Source organism: Oncorhynchus gorbuscha, linkage group LG22, assembly GCF_021184085.1.
Source record: "Oncorhynchus gorbuscha isolate QuinsamMale2020 ecotype Even-year linkage group LG22, OgorEven_v1.0, whole genome shotgun sequence".
Classification (NCBI taxonomy): Eukaryota; Metazoa; Chordata; class Actinopteri; order Salmoniformes; family Salmonidae; genus Oncorhynchus; species Oncorhynchus gorbuscha.
In genome coordinates, this window is record NC_060194.1 from 15,460,681 (window position 1) to 15,481,931 (window position 21,251).

The window sequence follows — 21,251 nt, forward strand, 5'->3', positions numbered from 1 at the left end:
TAGCGATCTATTGATAGTCTAGGTGCCTGTCAGTCACAAAGTGAGCAATGACAGGGCTCCCGGTACCTGGGTGTGTGTGTTGTGTACGCTGTGGTTGCAGTCACATTTCTTTACGCGGAGGGAGGGGAGCATGATGCTCCTACGTCTTCTGTGTGCGTCAATTTGCATGTTCCATTTATGGTAACGGTGAATCGAAATCCACTTAGCCTGTTTTCTGGCACATTCATTTATTTTATTTTGCGTGTTTCATCTGCAGCCACGAATTGCTGGCGCATAGGCTTACTGTGATTTGACTGACGAACGGCAAGCTTGACTAGTTCAGAAAAGGTGTTGAACTGACTGAATAAAGTCAATCTCATATGTCCTTACCATTCAGAAATCATACAACCTAGTTATGTATCCATAGTATCGCTTTGGGACAAGTAAACTAAAGTTCTTATTTGTGTTTTTGATATGAAGTCCATCGGGACTTGCCAGACAGCGACTTTAAAGTGCCTGACTTGTTACTAGCCTCCTGAATCGCATCGGGAAGAGAGCTGTTCATTTGACTCCCTAATTTGCATACTGGTAAGGTTTTTGGTGATTATCTGCAGATAAATGATGAAAACTTTTGATGATGATGGTGAATCCTCCTCACTGCAGGAACAGTAGGTAGACAAGTGGAGAGAGCGCCTCACTCTGGTCCAAAATATGATACAAGTTTTAAAAGCTAATGATACTTATATGGTGTTATCAAAGATGTTGATGTATAGTGATTGAATCAAAGTGTTGACAATGGAACTGCTGCTTTCTGTGTAGCAAAGCCCATGATTAACGCCTGCTTTAATCTTGGCTCCCGAGTGGCGCGGCGGTCTAAGGCTCTGCATCTAGGTGCAATAAGTGTCACTACAGACCTGGTTTGATTCCAGGCTGTATCACAACCAGCGGTAATTGGGAGTCCCATAGAGAGGCACACAATTGGCCCAGTGCTGTCCTGGTTAGGGCATGGCCGGAGTAGGCCGTCATTGTAAATAAGAATTTGTTCTTAACTGGCTTAAAGAAAGAATTGCAGATCGCTGAGATAATGCCTCTTAAAAGGAAGCTTGAAGTGAGCAGACCCGCAGGATTATTTAAGAAGAAATATGTGGGTCAATTGTTAAACAAGCATTTTTATATCATATGGCTTGGGAGATCCTGGCTGGTTACTTTTTCTATTTGGCTGGCTACTCCATGTGCTTGTGGAAAACACTGGATTGGGTCGGATTTAACAGATTTGGATTCTTGTGGGTTTCCCGGCTCCATCCTTTTTCTGCATGAACGGAAATGCCACACTTGTTCCTTTCCTTAGCGTACTAGTACCTCCCAGACCGTAGCACAGTGAATCGTGCAGCAGCTATGTTGTGTAAAACAACCAGCAGCTGTGTCTAACATGAACAGGCTCTTTGGCATTTTATGAAGCGTTTTACAGACACATCCAAGAAGTTTCACGCCACAAAGAGCACTACAGAGAAACATGGGACTTGCTTCAGGCTGACACACACACATGCGCGCACTGACTCATTCTGATAGCACGATGGATGGTAAGTGGCTAAACGCTGCTTTTGTCCTCCTGAATGAGCGAGTGGCCTGCTAAGAATAGGCCATGATGTAGTCCCGCAGCTGAGCCGAGGGCAGAGCTGGGCTGAGGGTGTGTGTGTGTGTATGTCTTAGATGAGAGCTCTAAAGAGTGTGGTGACTAACAGGATGTCTGATGGGTAACAGTGTGTCAGAGAGAATGTGGTTAATACTGCCTGGCATTGGTTGGGCCTTGGCCTAGCCACCTCTCACCAACCATAGTCCTCAGCATGCACACGAGACACAGGGGACGGAAAGGATTCAAAAGAAGAGATGTTTGTATTAGTCTCATTCTGTTGTACAGTTTTTACAATGGAGGTGGTCAGCATTCTCCATTCCCCATTTAATTTCATCATTTTATTTCCAGAAAGAACTTGATGACGGTTCTCCAAAATAAATACTGTTGTTAAAACCTCTCTGGGATATGTGGGACGGTAGCGTCCCACCTCGCCAACAGCCAGTGAAAGTGCAGGGCGCCAAATTCAAAACAACAAAAATCTCTTAATTAAAATTCCTCAAGCATACAAGCATTTGACACCATTTTAAAGATACAATTCTCGTTAATCCAGCCACAGTGTCTGATTTCAAAAATGCTTCACGGTGAAAGCACCACAAACGATTATGTTAGGTCACCACCAACTCACAGAAAAACACAGCCAAAGAGAGGAGTCACAAAAAGCAGAAATAGAGATAAAATTAATCACTAACCTTTGATGATCTTCATCAGATGACACTCATAGGACTTCGTTACACAATACATGTATGTTTTGTTCGATAAAGTGCATATTTATATCAAGAAATCTCATTTTACATTGGCATGTTATGTTCAGTAGTTGTAAAACATGTGGTGATTGTGCAGAGACACATCAATTCACAGAAATACTCATCATAAATGTTGATGAAAATACAAGAGTTATACATGGAATTAGAGATAACCTGCTCCTTAATGTAACCGCTGTGTCAGATTTCCCAAAAACTCTACGGAAAAAGCAAACCATGAAATAATCTGAGTACAGCGTTCAGACAACAAAGCAGCCAAAAAGATATCCGCCATATTGTGGAGTCAACATTAGTCAGAAATAGCATTATAAATACTTACCTTTGATGATCTTCATCAGAATGCATTCCCAGGAATCCCAGTTCCATGATAAATGTTTGATTTGTTCGATAAAGTTCATAATTTATGTCCAAATAGCTTCTTTTGTTAGCACGCGTCCAGGTCCAGCTGAACGTCGGACGAAAAGTTCAAAAAGTTATATTACCTCCCGTGAAACTTGTCAAACTAAGTATATAATCAATCTTTAGGATGTTTTTATAATAAATGTTCAATAATGTTCCAACCGGAGAATTCCTATGTCTGTAGAAAAGCAATGGAACGAGAGCTAAGTCTCTCATGACCGCGCCTCAGAGCCTATGCCACTCTGCCAGACACCTGGCTCAATCAGCTCTCATTCGCCTCCACTTCACAGTAGAAGCCTCAAACAGTTCTAAAGACTGTTGACATCTAGTGGAAGCATTAGGAAGTGCAATATGACCCCATTTACTCTGGATATTGGAATGGCAAAGAGTTGAAAAACTACAAACCTCAGATTTCCCACTTCCTTTTTGGATTTTTCTCAGGTTTTCGCCTGCCATATGAGTTCTGTTATACTCACAGACATCATTCAAACAGTTTTAGAAACTTCAGAGTGTTTTCTATCCAATACTAACAATAATATGCATATAATAGCATCTGGGTCAGAGTAGCAGGCAGTTTACTCTGGGCACCTTATTCATCCAAACTACTCAATACTGCCCCCCTGTCACCAAGAAGTTAACTTAAAGCTACAAATGTAACTTTTGGGGAAATGTGACTAAATTCACAGAAATGTGAGTCATAGATCATTGAAAGCAAGTCAAGTAAGCGGTAGATCTGGTCTATTTGTCATATTTCTATGCTTCCCGTTCTTAAGTTTTGTTTTTGCATATTTGACTTTCGGTTAAAAATAAACTCAGCAAAAAAAGAAACATCCCTTTTTCAGGACCATCTTTCAAAGATAGTTCATAAAACTCAAAGATCTTGATTGTAAAGGGTTTATACACTGTTTCCCATGCTTGTTCAACCATAAACAATTCATGAACATGCACCTGTGCAACGGTCAATAAGACACTAATAGTTTACAGATGGTAGGCAATTAAGGTCACAGTTATGAAAACTTTGGACACTAAAGAGGCCTTTCTACTGACTCTGAAAAACACCAAAAGAAAGATGCCCAGGGTCCCTGCTCATCTGCATGAACGTGTCTTAGGCATGCTGCAAGGAAGCATGAGGACTGCAGATGTGGCCAGGGCAATAAATTTCAATGTCCGTACTGTGAGACGCCTAAGACAGCACTACAGGGAGACAGGACGGACAGCTGATCGTCCTTGCAGTGGCAGACCATGTGTAACAACACCTGCACAGGAGCTGTACATCTGAACATCACACCTGTGGGACAGGTACAGGATGGCAACAACAACTGCCCGAATTACACCAGGAACGCACAATCCCTCCATTAGTTCTCAGACTGTCCGCAATAGGCTGAGCGAGGCTGGACTGAGGGCTTGTAGGCCTGTTGTAAGGCATCACCGGCAACAACGTCGTCTATGGGCACAAACCCACCGTCACTGGACCAGACAGGACTGGCAAGAAGTGCTCTTCACTGACGAGTTGCAGTTTTGTCTCACCAGGGGTGATGGTCGGATTCGCATTTATCGTCGAAGGAATGAGCGTTACACCGAAGCCTGTATTCTGGAACAGGATCAATTTGGAGGTGGAGGGTCCGTCATGGTCTGGGGCGGTGTGTCATAGCATCATTGGACTAAGCTTGTCGTCATTGCAGGCAATCTCAACGCTGTGTGTTCCAGGGAAGACATCCTCTTCCCTCATGTGGTACCCTTCCTGCAGGCTCACCCTGAAAGGACCCTCCAGCATGACAATGCCACCAGCCATTGTGCTCGTTCTGTGTGTGATTCCCTGCAAGACGGGAATGTCTGTGTTCTTCCATGGCTAGCGAAGAGCCCGAATCTCAATCCCATTGAGCACATCTGGGACCTGTTGGATTGCAGGGTGAGGGCTATGGCCATTCGCCCCAGAAATGTCTGGGATGTTGCATGTGCCTTGGTGGAAGAGTGGGGTAACATCTCACAGCAAGAACTGGCAAATCTGGTGAAGTCCATGAGGAGGAGATGCACTGCAGTACTTAATGCAGCTGTTGGTCACACCAGATACTGACTGTTACTTTCATTTTTACCCCCCTTTGTTCAGGGGCACATTATTCCATTTCTGTTAGTCACATGTCTGTGGAACTGGTTCAGTTTATGTCTCAGTTGTTTAATCTTGTTATGTTCATACAAATATTTACACATGTTAAGTTTGCTGAAAACAAAGTTGACAGTGAGAGGATTTCTTTTTTTGCTGAGTTTACAATATTTTTGGATATTGAAAATATATTTCACAGCATTTTAGATGGTACAATGATTATCTACACTCTGAGTGTTTGTTCTGTCACAAACTGAAATTAGACAAACTATTAGAATGTTAGCAGTCAGGAAATGGTGGAGCGATTCCTGCATTTTGCACCTTTAAAAAGACACAGAAATACAAAACCCCTTCTCACAGACGAAGGCAAATAAAACATTTCCGACCTGGTAACGTGATAGTTTTACCTCCCTGCTGACTGTAAACATACCACTGTGACAGAATACGACAGAGACATGGACTTCAGCAATGGTACAGTAGTTCCTTCACCAACTTTTGTCACCAGTCTTGAGCCACATTTACAGACATTGAAAGGTCTTAAATGTTCTGCCTGGAGCATGTACAGTTCTAGCAAGGAATTCTGTGTCAAACACATTGTATCTTACTGTAGGGTAGTGTTCAGGCAGGTTGCATATTCTGAATGCGCTGAATGAGGTAGGAGCTGATGCAGGATTTCTCGGTAAGAGGACAAGGAAGAGGGACCCGAGGTTTCTGTTTAGAGAGGTTTAGCTGTCATTTATTTCTCTCAAACTGTCATCCAAATCATTTCCAAATGTGCTAAAAATGTAAACAACATTGTTCAGTGGTTCCTCCTTTAAAAGTTGCGAAGCTTACACCGCGGGACTTAGAGGTACCCAGCGTCACTGTTTCATTGCTCCAGACCACCACCTGGGGGAGTTAGAGCACTAATTATGCATTTTGGGTCCCAAGGCTTTTATATGACCAATCATATCGAGTGGTTCCAATGATGAATTTGACATGATCCACCCATCCCTGGTGACTTTCTTCAGCAAAGATGGCTGACAAAAGCAAATGTAAGTAATTATAACATCATAACGAGTCATGCAAAACATGTACAATTGAGAGGAATATGTTAGTTAATGTCGAGGCAAACGATCGTGCATATTTTTTTGTCATAAAGTTAATTTACAAAAATCGCTATTTAGCAAGTTAGCTGACTAGCTAACATTAGCCAGCTTGCTAGCTGGTGTAATGACATGAGTATAGCATTGTAATTCATGTTGTTTCATGTTTTAGAGACTCCTGAGAAAACAAGCAAACCAGGCTGTCGTCTTGGGAAACAGTGGATGTAAAGAATCTAGCTAGCTAAAGCATTTACTGCAAATTGAATGTACAATTGTGTAAACTTGCTTTGTCGTGCAATGTAGCTGAAGTAACATAGCTAGCTAACTATTTACTTGCTTATTGTGTAGTGGAGGATAAAAATAACTGTATGACTTTGGATGTGTAGCTAGCTACAGTATTAAGCCGATCTGTGTATGCACCCTAAAATGTTTGGAATGAAAATTAGTTCAGAACCTATCTGTGAACCTCAGCTATTATAGTTGTTGTATCGACTTCAAGTCTGAATGGAATTAATGAAGCCTATGGATTGAGTAGAATATAATCACTTTATTGTGCCAAGGATGCAAGTCCTATATACATGTACTGTATTATTACCACACGCGATCCCAACATTGAAATAACACATATGGAATCAATTAGAACAAACTCTTATTTACAAGAACGGCATACTCATTCCTCCCTGTCGGGGAATTGAACCCCTGTCTCCCGAGAGCCCTCCCTGTCTCTGGTAATGCCAAAATGGAAGACTATCAAATGATTCTCAAAGATGCCCTCTGGTGGTCAAACTAGCACTAACTTGCAGTAAAATAAAAAATGGCTGACAATTAAATAATGTGCCACACTATGGAAAAGTTGTTTGAAGAGGGTATTTTGTTTTTTAATTATATTGTAAATGGAAATAGTAGAGTTATGTCTTTCATGGAGTTATCAGAATTGTATGGGAAGGTTTGCTCAATCCAAGATTACAACCACTTGATTACAGCATTACGGGAAAACAATTGGAGCCATTTCCCCGTTTGACTGCTAGGTTTTATGGGTATTATGACACCTCCACTGTGGGACTCTATCGAGGACTGATGAGACGTTGCTCTCTCTGTACATCTCTATTGCCTAGAGGTGCCTGCAGTTAAACAGACAGTCAAACAAAAAGTGCAATTAACTTCTTGCGTCGAGCCATCCCGGATCCCGGATCGTGACTACAGCCTCAAGTCCATTACCATAACGCAACGTAAACTATTCATGAAAATCGCAAATGAAATGAAATCAATATGCTAGCTCTCAAGCTTAGCCTTTTGTTAACAACACTGTCATCTCAGATTTTCAAAAATATGCTTCTCAACCATAGCAAAACAAGCATTTGTGTAACAGTATTGATAGCAATTGATAGCTAGCGTAGCATTTAGCGTTAGCATTCAGCAGGCGACATTTTCACAAAAACCACCTTTGAAGAACTTTGGATGTTTTCAATGAGGAGACTCTCAGTTAGATAGCAAATGTTCAGTTTTTCCTGAAAAATTATTTGTTTAGGACAAATCGCTCTGTTTTCTGCGTCACGTTTAGCTACAAAAAAAAATTGTATCCAGGATTGTGTAAATCTATCTAGCTCATTAGCATAACGCAACGTTAACTATTCATGAAAATCGCAAATTAAATGAAATAAATCTATTTGCTCTCAAGCTTAGCCTTTTGTTAACAACTCTGTCATCTCAGATTTTCAAAATATGCTTCTCAGCCATAGCAAAACAAGCATTTGTGTAACAGTATTGATAGCCTAGCATAGGATTATGCCTGGCATTCAGCATGGAACATTTTCACAAAACCAGAAAAGCATTCAAATAAAATAATTTACCTTTGAAGAACTTCAGATGTTTTCAATGAGGAGACTCTCAGTTAGATAGCAAATGTTCAATTTTTACAAAAAGATTATTTGTGTTGACAAATCGCTCCGTTTTCTTCATCACATTTGGGTAAGAAAAAAAACGAAAATTAAGTCATTAAAACGCGAACTTGTTTCCAAATGAACTCCATAATATTGACAGAAACATGGCAAACAATGTTTAGAATCAACCCTCAAGGTGTTTTTCACATATCTATCGATGATAAATCCTTCGTGGCAGTTGACTTTCTCTTCTGAAGAAATGGAACGCGCATGGACCTAGAGATTACGCAATAATTTTGACACAGGACACCGTGCGGACACCTGGTAAATGTAGTCTCTTATGGTCAATCTTCCAATGATATGCCTACAAATACGTCACAATGCTGCAGACACCTTGGAGAAACGACAGAAAGGGCAGGCTCATTCCTGGCGCATTCACAGCCATATAAGGAGACATTGGAACACAGCGCCTTCAGAATCTGGGGCATTTCCTGTATGAAACTTCATCGTGGTTTCACCTGTAGCATTAGTTCTGGGGCACTCACAGATAATATCTTTGCAGTTTTGGAAATGTCAGAGTTCTTTCTTTCCAAAGCTGTCAATTATATGCATAGTCGAGCATCTTTTCATGACAAAATATCTTGTTTAAAACGGGAACGTTTTGTTATCCAAAAATTAAAAGAGCGCCCCCTATCTCGAAGAAGTTAAAAGGGACAGTTCCCTTTAAAAAAAAGGAAAATGAGAGCCTTTCCTACAGGTTGAGGAGCCTCAAAATCTCACAGCCATTATGGAGAGCTATGCATGATGTTGGATGTCCGATTGCCTCAGTACTACATTGAGTTGAGCTCTCGCACCCTAGTGAGCTACATCACACACACACGCGCACACACACACACACACACACACACACGCACGCACGCACGCACGCACGCACGCACGCACGCACGCACGCACGCACGCACGCACACACACACACACACACACACACACACACACACACACACACACACACACACACACACACACACACACACACACACACACACACACACACACACACTCTCTCTACTGCATCTACTCAAGAATCTAGCTCCATCTACACATTCACTCAGCGCAATGAAATGCTGTTTGTATTCTGTAGGATAGTGGGTACTGCATGAAGTAGAGTAGGAGTTGACCCTGGTCGCTGATACAAGGTTAGTTTTCTGTTTTTTTCCCTAATGGTTAAAACTAGCATCTGAGGAAGGTAAGCTGATAGTAGATCTGGGTTTAAGGGCAACATATACCTGCAGGGTTGTTGATATTTGAAGACAGTCAGGGTTCTTTGTTTGTAAGATTCTTGCAGGAAAGTGTGAAGACACAGCTAGTGGTTTTGACCCAAATTCTTATAGTAAAGACTTGAGTAGTTCTATTTCTATTTCATTGAGGCTTGTTCAGTAAAGCAAGGCTAAGTACCAAGGAGTTATTGTCTCTTGTCTCTTCTCAGAGTTGTTTTTAAGCTGTTCTCGCTGTAAGGGTTCAGGGATTGAGCCTTGCTGCAGGGAGAATGCGGTCTCACTAGTGGAAGTTAACAGAGGAACACTGCACCCTTGCTCTGTCTGTGTGTTTATAGCGCCCGATGCAGATCTGCTCAAGGCAATGATACGTCTGAGAGATACGTTGAAAGATGAGGCTAGATCACCACGCACACATTTCCAGAGGGTGAGAGGTCATAGCGATGTCAAACAGAGTCGATTTTAGACGTTAGGGGGTATTTATATACGGTAACAGCCCAAGGCTTAAAACTGCAGCATTTTGTTATAGGATCTGTGTCAAAAGCATGCTTGAGTGCCTTATACGATGAGCAGAAATGGCATGAAAGTGTATACAGTATAACAAAGCAAATGATAAACTAGGCATATAGCACATAGGATAAAATGTTATATAAGGAGGATGCATGTAAAATCACATTGATACAATGGTCTGTATAATAATAATGGTCTGTATACAGTAGGTTTGAAGTGGATTACATCGTCCTCCGGACATACTGACTGTGTCCTAAATGGCACCCTATTCCCTATATAGTGCACTTCAAAACCATGATATGTCAGTTGACCACATGCTGACACACACACACACAAACGCATACGTCATATGCTCATATAGGAAAGTAGGAGACAAGGCAAGCAGATGTGACTAGACCACTTATTCAAAGCAATAATGACTCAGACACACACTTACATGGTTTTACCTCTCTCTCTCTTTGTTTTTGTCTCTCTCTCTCACTCATTTTCTCTCTCTCTCTGTCTCTCTCTTCTTTCAGTCTTTCTTGCTCACCCTCTCACTCTCTGTCTCGCACGCACACACACACACACACACACACACACACACACACACACACACACACACACACACACACACACACACACACACACACACACACACACACACACACACACACACACACACACACACACACACACACACACACACACACACACACACACACACACACACACACACAGCTGCTCAGTGATGATGAATTAAATATGGTGTCCCACAGAGGAGTGCCCTTTGACCTCTGCCATTCAGCCATGCAGCAAGCCGGGGGCAAGCAGGCGTGAAAGGTAATGGCTCAGACAGACACACACAGTGGCCACTGTGTTCTTTGGAGTCTGGAGAAAACAGCCTCAGATGGAGAAGAGAAGAGGAAGGGAGGAAAGGGGGCGTGGGACGAATGTCAAGAATAGAAACAGAGGAAAAGGAGAGGGATGGAGTGGAGGGTTTTCCGTTTTGGCAATGAGAGATTAGAGAAACCTTTAGAGTGGACCGAGAGGGGGAAAGGAGAGCTGGACAAGGAGAGGGGGAAGGAGTAAGAGGAGGGGGTGGCTTTCAGTTGAGGGAGGCAAAGGGGGGCGTGTAGGATTAAGGGAGACTCGAGCGAGCGGAGATATAGAGGGATAGAGGGCAATTGTGTGTGGAGAGTGAAAAAAAGAGAGTGGCTGTGCATCGGTTGACTGTGTTTGAATGAGAGTCTGGGTTAGCGCTTGTGACTCCACGGGTCAGGGATGGCGCACAGGCTTGTGGGATGGGTGTTAGGAGTAGCAGGGGATAGGGGTAGGGTACTATGGGTAGGGGAGAAAGGGAGAGGACGCTGTATGTTGCTGGGGTATGGTGCTGAGTGTAGGGTGCTAGGGGAGAGCGATAGTGGGTAGGGTGTAGGTAGGTGCTGATTTAGGTGCTGACTGAGATTCAGATTTATGGCAGAAAGGGGAATTTGGTTGCTGCAGTTCTATGGTCCTAGCTCCCATATACAGTGGCTTGCGAAAGTTTTTCACCCCCCTTGGCATTTTTCCTGTTTTGTTGCCTTACAATCTGGAATTAAAATGGATTTTTGAGGGGTTTATATCATTTAATTTACACAACATGCCTACCACTTTGAAGAACTACACTAATTAGCATAGCGCAATGGTCAAAAATATTACTTGAAAAGTTTCATGAAATCACAAGTGAAATATAGCGAAACAAAGCTTAGCCTTTTGTTAATCACCCTGTCATCTCAGATTTTTTAATTATGCTTTACAGCCAAAGCAAGACAAGCTTTTGTGTAAGTTTATCGATAGCCTAGCATAGCATTATGTCCAGCTAGCAGCAGGAAACTTGGTCACGAAAATCAGAAAAGCAATCAAATGAATCGTTACCTGGATGATCTTCGGATGTTTTCACTCACAAGACTCCCAGTTAGACAGCAAATGTTCCTTTTGTTCCTTAAAGATGATTTTTATACCCAAAATACCTCCGTTTGTTGGTCACGTTATGTTGAGAAATCCACCAGAAATAGCTGTCACGACAACGGCAGAAAAAAATAAATTATATCCATAATATCGACAGAAACATGGCAAACGTTTTTTATAATCAATCCTCAAGGTGTTTTTAAAATATATATTCAATAATATATCAACCGGGACAATCGGCTTTCAGTAGGAGCGAGAGGAAAAATGACTACCTCTGTCTTTTACGCAAGAATCACTCTGAGAGCCCTCAGCTGGCCACTTACGCAATGTGGTTGTTTACGCTCATTCTTCAACATAAAGGCGTGAAACTACGCCTAAAGGCTGTAGACACCTTAGGGAATACGTAGAAAAAGGAATCTCGTTGATATGCCTTTCAATGGCCAATAGGGATGCATAGGAAAACAACGGTTTCAAAATAAGAGGCACTTCCTGATTGGATTTTCCTCGGGGTTTCGCCTGCAATATCAGTTCTGTTATACTCACAGACAGTATTTTGACAGTTTTGGAAACTTTAGAGTGTTTTCCATCCTAAGATGTCAATTATTTGCATATTCTAGCATCTGGTCCTGAGAAATAGGCCGTTTACTTTGGGAACGTTATTTTTCCAAAAGTAAAAAAGTGCCCCCTAGTTCCAAGAGGTTAACAAACTATAGTTTTGACAAGTCGGTCAGACTTTTACTTTGTTCATGGCACAAGTAATTTTTCCAACAATTGTTTACAGACAGATTATTTCAACTATAATTCAGTGTATCACAATTCAAGTGGGTCAGACGTTTACATACACTAAGTTGACTGTGCCTTAAACAGCTTGGAAAATTCCAGAAAATTATGTCATGGCATGAGAAGCTTCTGATAGACTAATTGACATCATTTGAGTCAATTGGAGGTGTACCTGTGGATGTATTTCAAGGCCTACCTTCCAACTCAGTGCCTCTTTGCTTGACATCATGGGAAAATCAAAAGAAATTAGCCAAGACCTCCACAAAAATTGTAGACCTCCACAAGTCTGGTTTATCCTGGGAGCAATTTCCAAACGCCTGAATGTACCATGTTCATATGTACAAACAATAGTACGCATGTATAAACACCATGGGACCACGCAGCCGTCATACCGCTCAGGGCAGGAGACACGTTCTGTCTCCTAGAGATGAATGTACTTTGGTGCGAAAAGTGCAAATCAATCTCATAACAACAGCAAAGGAGCTTATGAAGATGCTGGAGTAAACTGGCACAAAAGTATCTGTATCCACAGTAAAACGAGTCCTATATCGACATAACCTGAAACGCAGCACAGCAAGGAAGAAGCCACTCCTCCAAACCCGCCATGAAAAAGCCAGACTACGGTTTGCAACTGCACATGGGGACAAAGATCGTACTTTTTGGAGAAATGTCCTCTCGTCTGATGAAACAAAAATAGAACTGTTTGGCTATAATGACTATCGTTATATTTAGAGATTAAAGGGGGACGCTTGCAAGCCGAAGATTACCATCCCAACCGTGAATCACGGGGGTGGCAGCATCATGTTGTGGGGGTGCTTTGCTGCTGGAGGGACTGGTGCACTTCACAAAATAGATGATCATGATGCAGAATTATGTGGCTATATTGATGCAACATCTCATGATATCAGTCAGGAAGTTAAAGCTTGTTCGCAAATGGGTCTTCCAAATGAACAATGACCCCAAGCATACTTCCAAAGTTGTGGCAAAATGGCTTAAGGACAACAATGTCAACGTATTGGAGTGGCCATCACAAAGCCCTGACCTCAATCCAATAGAACATTTGTGGACAGAACTGAAAAAGCATGTGCGAGCAAGGAGGCCTATATACCTGACTCAGTTACACCAGCTCTGTCAGGAGGAATGGGACAAAATTCAACCAACTTGTTGTCGGAAGCTTGTGGAATGTCTACCCGAAACATTTGACCCAAGTTTCAACAATTGAAAGGCAATGCTACCAAATACTAATTGAGTGTATGTAAACTTCTGACCCACTGGGAATGTGATGAAAGAAATAAAAGCTGAAATAAATAATTCTCTCTACTATTATTCTGATATTTCACATTCTTAAAATAAAGTGGTGATCCTAACTGACCTAAGACAGAGATTACTAGGAATAAATGTCAGGAATTGTGAAAAACTGGGTTTAAATTTAGTTGGCTAAGGTGTATGTAAACCTCTGACTTCAACAGTACATATGCATATGCCACTTTTCCATGTTTCATTTTTTTTTCATTTCACTTCACCAATTTGGACTTTGTGTATGCCCATGACATAAAATCCATTTAAATTACAGGTTGTAATTGCAACAAAATAGGAAAAACGCCAAGGGGGATGAATACTTTTGCAAGGAACTGTAGACACACTGCAACCCAGAGGGGTAGGGTTTGGGATTTTTTATTTTTTTATTTCACCTTTATTTAACCAGGTAGGCTAGTTGAGAACAAGTTCTCATTTGCAACTGCGGCCTGGCCAAGATAAAGCATAGCAGTGTGAGCAGACAACACAGAGTTACACATGGAGTAAACAATTAACAAGTCAATAACACAGTAGGAAAAAAAGGGGGAGTCTATATACAATGTGTGCAAAACGCATGAGGAGGTAGGCGAATAATTACAATTTTGCAGATTAACACTGGAGTGATAAATGATCAGATGGTCATGTACAGGTAGAGATATTGGTGTGCAAAAGAACAGAAAAGTTAATAAATAAAAACAGTATAGGGATGAGGTAGGTGAAAATGGGTGGGCAATTTACCAATAGACTATGTACAGCTGCAGAGATCGGTTAGCTGCTCAGATAGCTGATGTTTGAAGTTGGTGAGGGAGATAAAAGTCTCCAGCTTCAGCGATTTTTGCAGTTCGTTCCAGTCACAGGCAGCAGAGTACTGGAACGAAAGGCGGCCAAATGAGGTGTTGGCTTTAGGGATGATCAGTGAGATACACCTGCTGGAGCGCGTGCTACGGATGGGTGTTGCCATCGTGACCATTGAACTGAGATAAGGCGGAGCTTTACCTAGCGTGGATTTGTAGATGACATGGAGCCAGTGGGTCTGGCGACGAATATGTAGCGAGGGCCAGCCGACTAGAGCATACAAGTCGCAGTGGTGGGTGGTATAAGGTGCCTTAGTGACAAAACGGATGGCACTGTGATAGACTGCATCCAGTTTGCTGAGTAGAGTGCAAAGTAATTGGTGAACCAGGCAAGGCAGTCACCCGAAAAACCGAGGCTACTGAGTCTGCCGATAAGAATTTGGTGATTGACAGAGTCGAAAGCCTTGGCAAGGTCGATGAAGACGGCTGCACAGTACTGTCTTTTATCGATGGCGGTTATGATGTCGTTTAGTACCTTGAGTGTGTCTGAGGTGCACCCGTGACCGGCTCGGAAACCAGATTGCATAGCGGAGAAGGTACGGTGGGAATCGAGATGGTCAGTGACCTGTTTGTTGACTTGGCTTTCGAAGACCTTAGATAGGTAGGGCAGAATGGATATAGGTCTGTAACAGTTTGGGTCCAGGGTGTCTCCCCCTTTGAAGAGGGGGATGACTGCAGCAGCTTTCCAATCCTTGGGGATCTCAGACGATATGAAAGAGAGGTTGAACAGGCTGGTAATAGGGGTTGCGACAATGGCGGCGGATAGTTTCAGAAATAGAGGGTCCAGATTGTCAAGCCCAGCTGATTTATACGGGTCCAGGTTTTGCAGCTCTTTCAGAACATCTGTTATCTGGATTTGGGTAAAGGAGAACCTGGAGAGGCTTGGGCGAGGAGCTGCGGGAGGCATGGCCAGCCATTGAGAAATGCTTATTGAAGTTTTCGATAATCATGGATTTGTCGGTGGTGACCGTGTTCCCTAGCCTCAGTGCAGTGGGCAACTGGGAGGAGGTGCTCTTGTTCTCCATGGACTTCACAGTGTCCCAGAACTTTTTGGAGTTGGAGCTGCAGGATGCAAACTTCTGCCTGAAGAAGCTGGCCTTAGCTTTCCTGACTGACTGCGTGTATTGGTTCCTGACTTCCCTGAACAGTTGCATATCACGGTGACTATTTGATGCTATTGCAGATACAAAAAGGAGTAGAGGAAAGGCAGTGGTTGGGATGGGAAGAAGGATGGAGTAGTGTGGGGAAAAGGGAGCGAGGTGGGTGGAGATGGGATGGGAGAAGGATGGAGTAGTGTGGGGAAAAGGGAGCGAGGTGGGTGGAGATGGGATGGGAGAAGGATGGAGTAGTGTGGGGAAAAGGGGGCGAGGTGGGTGGAGATGGGGTGGGAGAAGGTGAAATTGGGTGGAATAAAAAGGAAGATTAAGGGAAATGGAAGTGAAAGTCTGTGTCCTGGCCTATGACAGGTGTGAGAGGGTAGGTAGGGATGAGTTAATGGATGTGTCATGTGGGGGGGTGTGTGTGCGTGGGTGAGATATGATCAGGCTGGTCAAATTGATGGCTGTCCCCGTCAGGCGTTGATGTGCTCTCCGCATGTCTTAAATAGGAGACAGCCTGGCTGACCATCTGACCATCTGCTGGCCAGACACACACTTCCATTATTCACACACACACACACACACACACACACACACACACACACACACACACACACACACACACACACACACACACACACACACACACACACACACGGAGCATAGGTGGGGGGGTGGCAGGGGGATGAAGGACAAAAAGAGTGAAGTGAAGTGATGAGGGAGGTGGAGATTTTAGCGTGTAAATCTGGGTGGGGCAAACAATTTTAGCGGGGGTGGGGGGGGCGTTACATGCCAATCACTAAACAATACATCACTAAACACTAAATTAAACAACACAAAACGCTAAACTATAACGGTGACAAACGGTGCCCACAAACTGATGTCCCAACAGCAGAGTCCCAACAGCAGTCCCAACACCTTACCACTGCTACACCTGGCTATCAGCAGAGCCTAGTCTCGCAGGAAAACAGTTAATTCAGCCTCATTTACTGCCTTTAAAAAAAACATAGCTGATATAGCTGACTTGCTTTAACATACTGTATGTGGTTTCTAATGACTATTGAGACGTACAAACTATGGCATAAGGGGATGACAAGCGGATAAGAGGCAATCCGTAATTTGGATTAAGACACTAATGAGCGATCTAGGACGGACGTAGTCAATATAACAATTTGTTCAGCACTTTTGAAATGTACAGCGACAGAATTCAGAACATGGGCCGTTCTTAGTGTTCTCCCTGTACATCAAATCAGAACCGTGGATAAATAAACGGGGCATATAAGCAGACAATGAAAGCTCTTACAATATTCAATGATTACATTTCTCTAAAACAGTGTAACGGTTTTCTAGGTGTGGTGAAGGAGAGTCGGACCAAACTGCAGCGTGTAGATTGCGATCCATGTTTAATGAACAAAAGGACAATCACCCACAACAAACTCAAATAATATGGCTGCCTAAATATGGTTCCCAATCAGAGACAACGATAAACACCTGCCTCTGATTGAGAACCACTCCAGACAGCCATAGACTTTGCTAGATCACCCCTCTAGCTACAATCCCAATACATACACACCAAAACCCCAAGACAAAACACACCACAATACAAAAACCCCATGCCACACCCTGGCCTGACCCAATACATGAAGATAAACACAAAATACTTCGACCAAGGCGTGACAAACAGGTTATAGGCTACATGTGCACCACCAAGTCAGAACAGTGGGTGAAATTATGAGGGGAAAATAGACCAAATTATTAGGGTGAGGCACATGGGCTACTAACAGCTTACTACACAACATACACATAGTATTACTTTCTTAGCTACAGTATACATATCTCCCTGGCATATTACATTATGTTAGCAGCAGCATACAATACATTTTTTGGACTCACCTTGTTGTGCTGTGCTCATTTGAACAGTAAGGTGGCGTGGGCAAATTTTGTAATCAAACTGTGTCATCAAAGTCTGTTATTGTCTGGATTTATGGTGCTTTAAACACGACTGGGAATTCTGAAAAAGCAAAGTTGAATCATGATGACGTCAGTCATCTTCAGGTCGTAGCTCTAGAAAGAGGCCCGAGTTCCTGACTTGCAAGTCGAGTTGTAAGCTGAGTTGGATGACCGCTCAAAACGTATTTTCCCAGTTGGAGCTATTTTTCCCCCCAGTTGTCTTGAACTTATTGAAGTCAGATTTCACAGATTCGAGTTGTTTTGAGCGTGGCACAAATCATGCTGGATTGACGGCAAGGCGAATGTTGAATATTTATCATTTTGACGACATTTTATCTGTGGCCTATGACCTTGAGCCTTCTTGGATAGGCACTTCTAATGTAACTCTATGGCACCCAAGGGGCATGAATTTTCGAGTTCTATCCATGAGTGACAGAACACTGAGCCAATCACGGCACAACTAGAGAATATTACGAACCCCTACATTTTCCACTGGCTGCCCCACCACCACAGAAAGCACTGAGCTAGGCTGAAACATCTGCATTTTGGAGCTGCCTTACTCAAGAAATCAAAAAAGAGACCATGTTTGTATTTTAAAATCGGTTTATTTTACCTTTATTTAACCAGACAAGTCAGTGAAGAACAAATTGTTATTTTCAATGACGGCCTAGGAACAGTGGGTTATCTGCCTTATTCAGGGGCAGAACGACAGATTTTAACCTTGTCAACTCTGGGATTCGATCTTGCAACCTTTCGGTTACTAGTCCAACGTACAGTGCCTTGCGAAAGTATTCTGCCCCCTTGAACTTTGCGACCTTTTGCCACATTTCAGGCTTCAAACATAAAGATGTAAAACTGTATTTTTTTTACAAGTGGGACACAATCAAGTGGAACGACATTTATTGGATATTTCAAACTTTTTTAACAAATCAAAAACGGATAAATTGGGCGTGCAAAATTATTCAGCCCCCTTAAGTTAATACTTTGTAGCGCCAGCTTTTGCTGCGATTACAGCTGTAAGTCGCTTGGGGTATGTCTCTATCAGTTTTGCACATCGAGAGACTGACATTTTTCCCCATTCCTCTTTGCAAAACAGCTCGAGCTCAGTGAGGTTGGATGGAGAGCATTTGTGAACAGCAGTTTTCAGTTCTTTCTGTCAGGACCCGGTTACGAACCCAGGTCTCCGGAGTGAGAAACAGTCACTAAACCAACTGAGCCACGAATAGTCAGCAGAACCCAGAAGATGAGGCAGACACAGCAGTACTTGAGATGGTGTATTTAATGAAGTAAAAAGTGAAGTTCTTCAGGAAAACATGTAACTCCACAACCTCAAAAGGAATTCCACAAGAACAAAGGTAATCCTCCAAGACAAAAAGGTAAATCCACAAGGTGGAAGGTATAGCACAAAAAAGCCTCAAAAGATACTTAAAAACAAACAAACAAGAACAAAAAACAGAATTCCACAAGAGAGTCCACCGGGATCAACAAGAGTTCACAGAGTACTAGGGCTGGGTGCTAACATACAAACACAGAGCAAAGAACTGAGTAAAACAAAGGGTTTAAATACAATCAGGGGAAACGAGGCACATGTGCAAATAATAATGGGGATCAAGGGAAAAGAAAAGGTCAAAAGGCACAATGGGGGCATCTAGTGACCAAAAACCGGAACAACCCTGGCCAAATCCTGACACTTTCCACAGATTCTCGATTGGATTCAGGTCTGGACTTTGACTTGGCCATTCTAACACCTGGATATGTTTATTTTTGAACCATTCCATTGTAGATTTTGCTTTATGTTTTGAATCATTGTCTTGTTGGAAGACACATCTCCGTCCCAGTCTCAGGTCTTTTGCAGACTCCATCAGGTTTTCTTCCAGAATGGTCCTGTATTTGGCACCATCCATCTTCCCATCAATTTTAACCATCTTCCCTGTCCCTGCTGAAGAAAAGCAGGCACAAACCATGATGCTGCCACCACCATGTTTGACAGTGGGGATGGGGTGTTCAGGGTGATGAGCTGTGTTGCTTTTACGCCAAACATAACATTTTGCATTGTTGCCAAAAAGTTCAATTTTGGTTTCATCTGACCAGAGCACCTTCTTCCACATGTTTGGTGTGTCTCCCAGGTGGCTTGTGGCAAACTTTAAACAACACTTTTTATGGATATCTTTAAGAAATGGCTTTATTCTTGCCACTCTTCCATAAAAGCCAGATTTGTGCAATATACGACTGATTGTTGTCCTATGGACAGAGTCTCCCACCTCAGCTGTAGATCTCTGCAGTTCATCCAGAGTGATCATGGGCCTCTTGGCTGCATCTCTGATCAGTCTTCTCCTTGTATGAGCTGAATGTTTAGAGGGACGGCCAGGTCTTGGTAGATTTGCAGTGGTCTGATACTCCTTCCATTTCAATATTATCGCTTGCACAGTGCTCCTTGGGATGTTTAAAGCTTGGGAAATCTTTTTGTATCCAAATCTAGCTTTAAACTTCTTCACAACAGTATCTCGGACCTGCCTGGTGTGTTCCTTGTTCTTCATGATGCTCTCTGCGCTTTTAACGGGCCTCTGAGACTATCACAGTGCAGGTGCATTTATACGGAGACTTGATTACACACAGGTGGATTGTATTTATCATCATTAGTCATTTAGGTCAACATTGGATCATTCAGAGCTCCTCACTGAACTTCTGGAGAGAGTTTGCTGCACTGAAAGTAAAGGGGCTGAATAATTTTGCACGCCCAATTTTTCAGTTTTTGATTTGTTAAAAAAGTTTGAAATATCCAATAAATGTCGTTCCACTTCATGATTGTGTCCCACTTGTTGTTGATTCTTCACCAAAAAATACAGTTTTATATCTTTATGTTTGAAGCCTGGAATCTGGCAAAAGGTCGCAATGTTCAAGGGGGCCGAATACTTTCGCAAGGCACTGTATGAGGCTTTATTAACTCAATTATAAACCATTTTATACATTTGCAAACTGATATGTGACATGTATCTATACATTTGGAAATCCCATGTCCCTCTGTGAACAATTAATGCTAGAAAACTGCAACCGAAACAGAGGTTATTGTTTGGTCCTTCAAAATGTTCCATTCATCCATCAAATCTAGGCACCGCAGCCCAAAGCTTTGACCTACGCTCTTGTCCTTTGCGAGGTTTTATCACTCTAAGTACAGTGTGCATGCAAAAGTATTTGGCTGTGGATTAATGTACTCCTGAAATACAGCCCTTACATGCAATTAACATAGGAGGTTGTGGGAACATTGTGACAAAGTTTGAACCCTCTGAACCATGGAGAAAATAAGCGAGAACAATCTGATTACCTAGTTGATAGCCCTCAACAACTGATTTAAAAAAAAACTATTATTCTCTCTTATTTTAGACTTTGCTATCAGATAGAGCCTCTGCAACTTCTCTCTAATTGAATTGCATGGAAATGTGACATCTTTTTTTCTAGCATTGAAAAAAGAAGAATGAGAGAGAGAGAGAGAGAGAGAGAGAGAGAGAGAGAGAGAGAGAGAGAGAGAGAGAGAGAGAGAGAGAGAGAGAGAGAGAGAGAGAGAGAGAGAGAGAGAGGTGAACTGTGACCCTGGAGTCTGCAGCTGAAATGGAAAGAGGAGAGAAAAATGACAGTGAATCGTGCTGGCTGTGCTTCAGTGGCCATGGGAGAAGAGCATCTTAATCTCGGGGTGACACACACAACACACACAGTGGAGGATATAGG

General features: G+C 42.6%; 1 protein-coding gene across 3 annotated transcripts in view; it reads left to right on the plus strand.

Annotated features, from left to right (window-relative positions):
* LOC124009399 (ephrin type-B receptor 1-like) overlaps nucleotides 1-21,251 on the plus strand; it is a 377,149-nt gene that overhangs the window by 116,010 nt on the left and 239,888 nt on the right. The gene's annotated exons all lie outside the window — the stretch shown is intronic.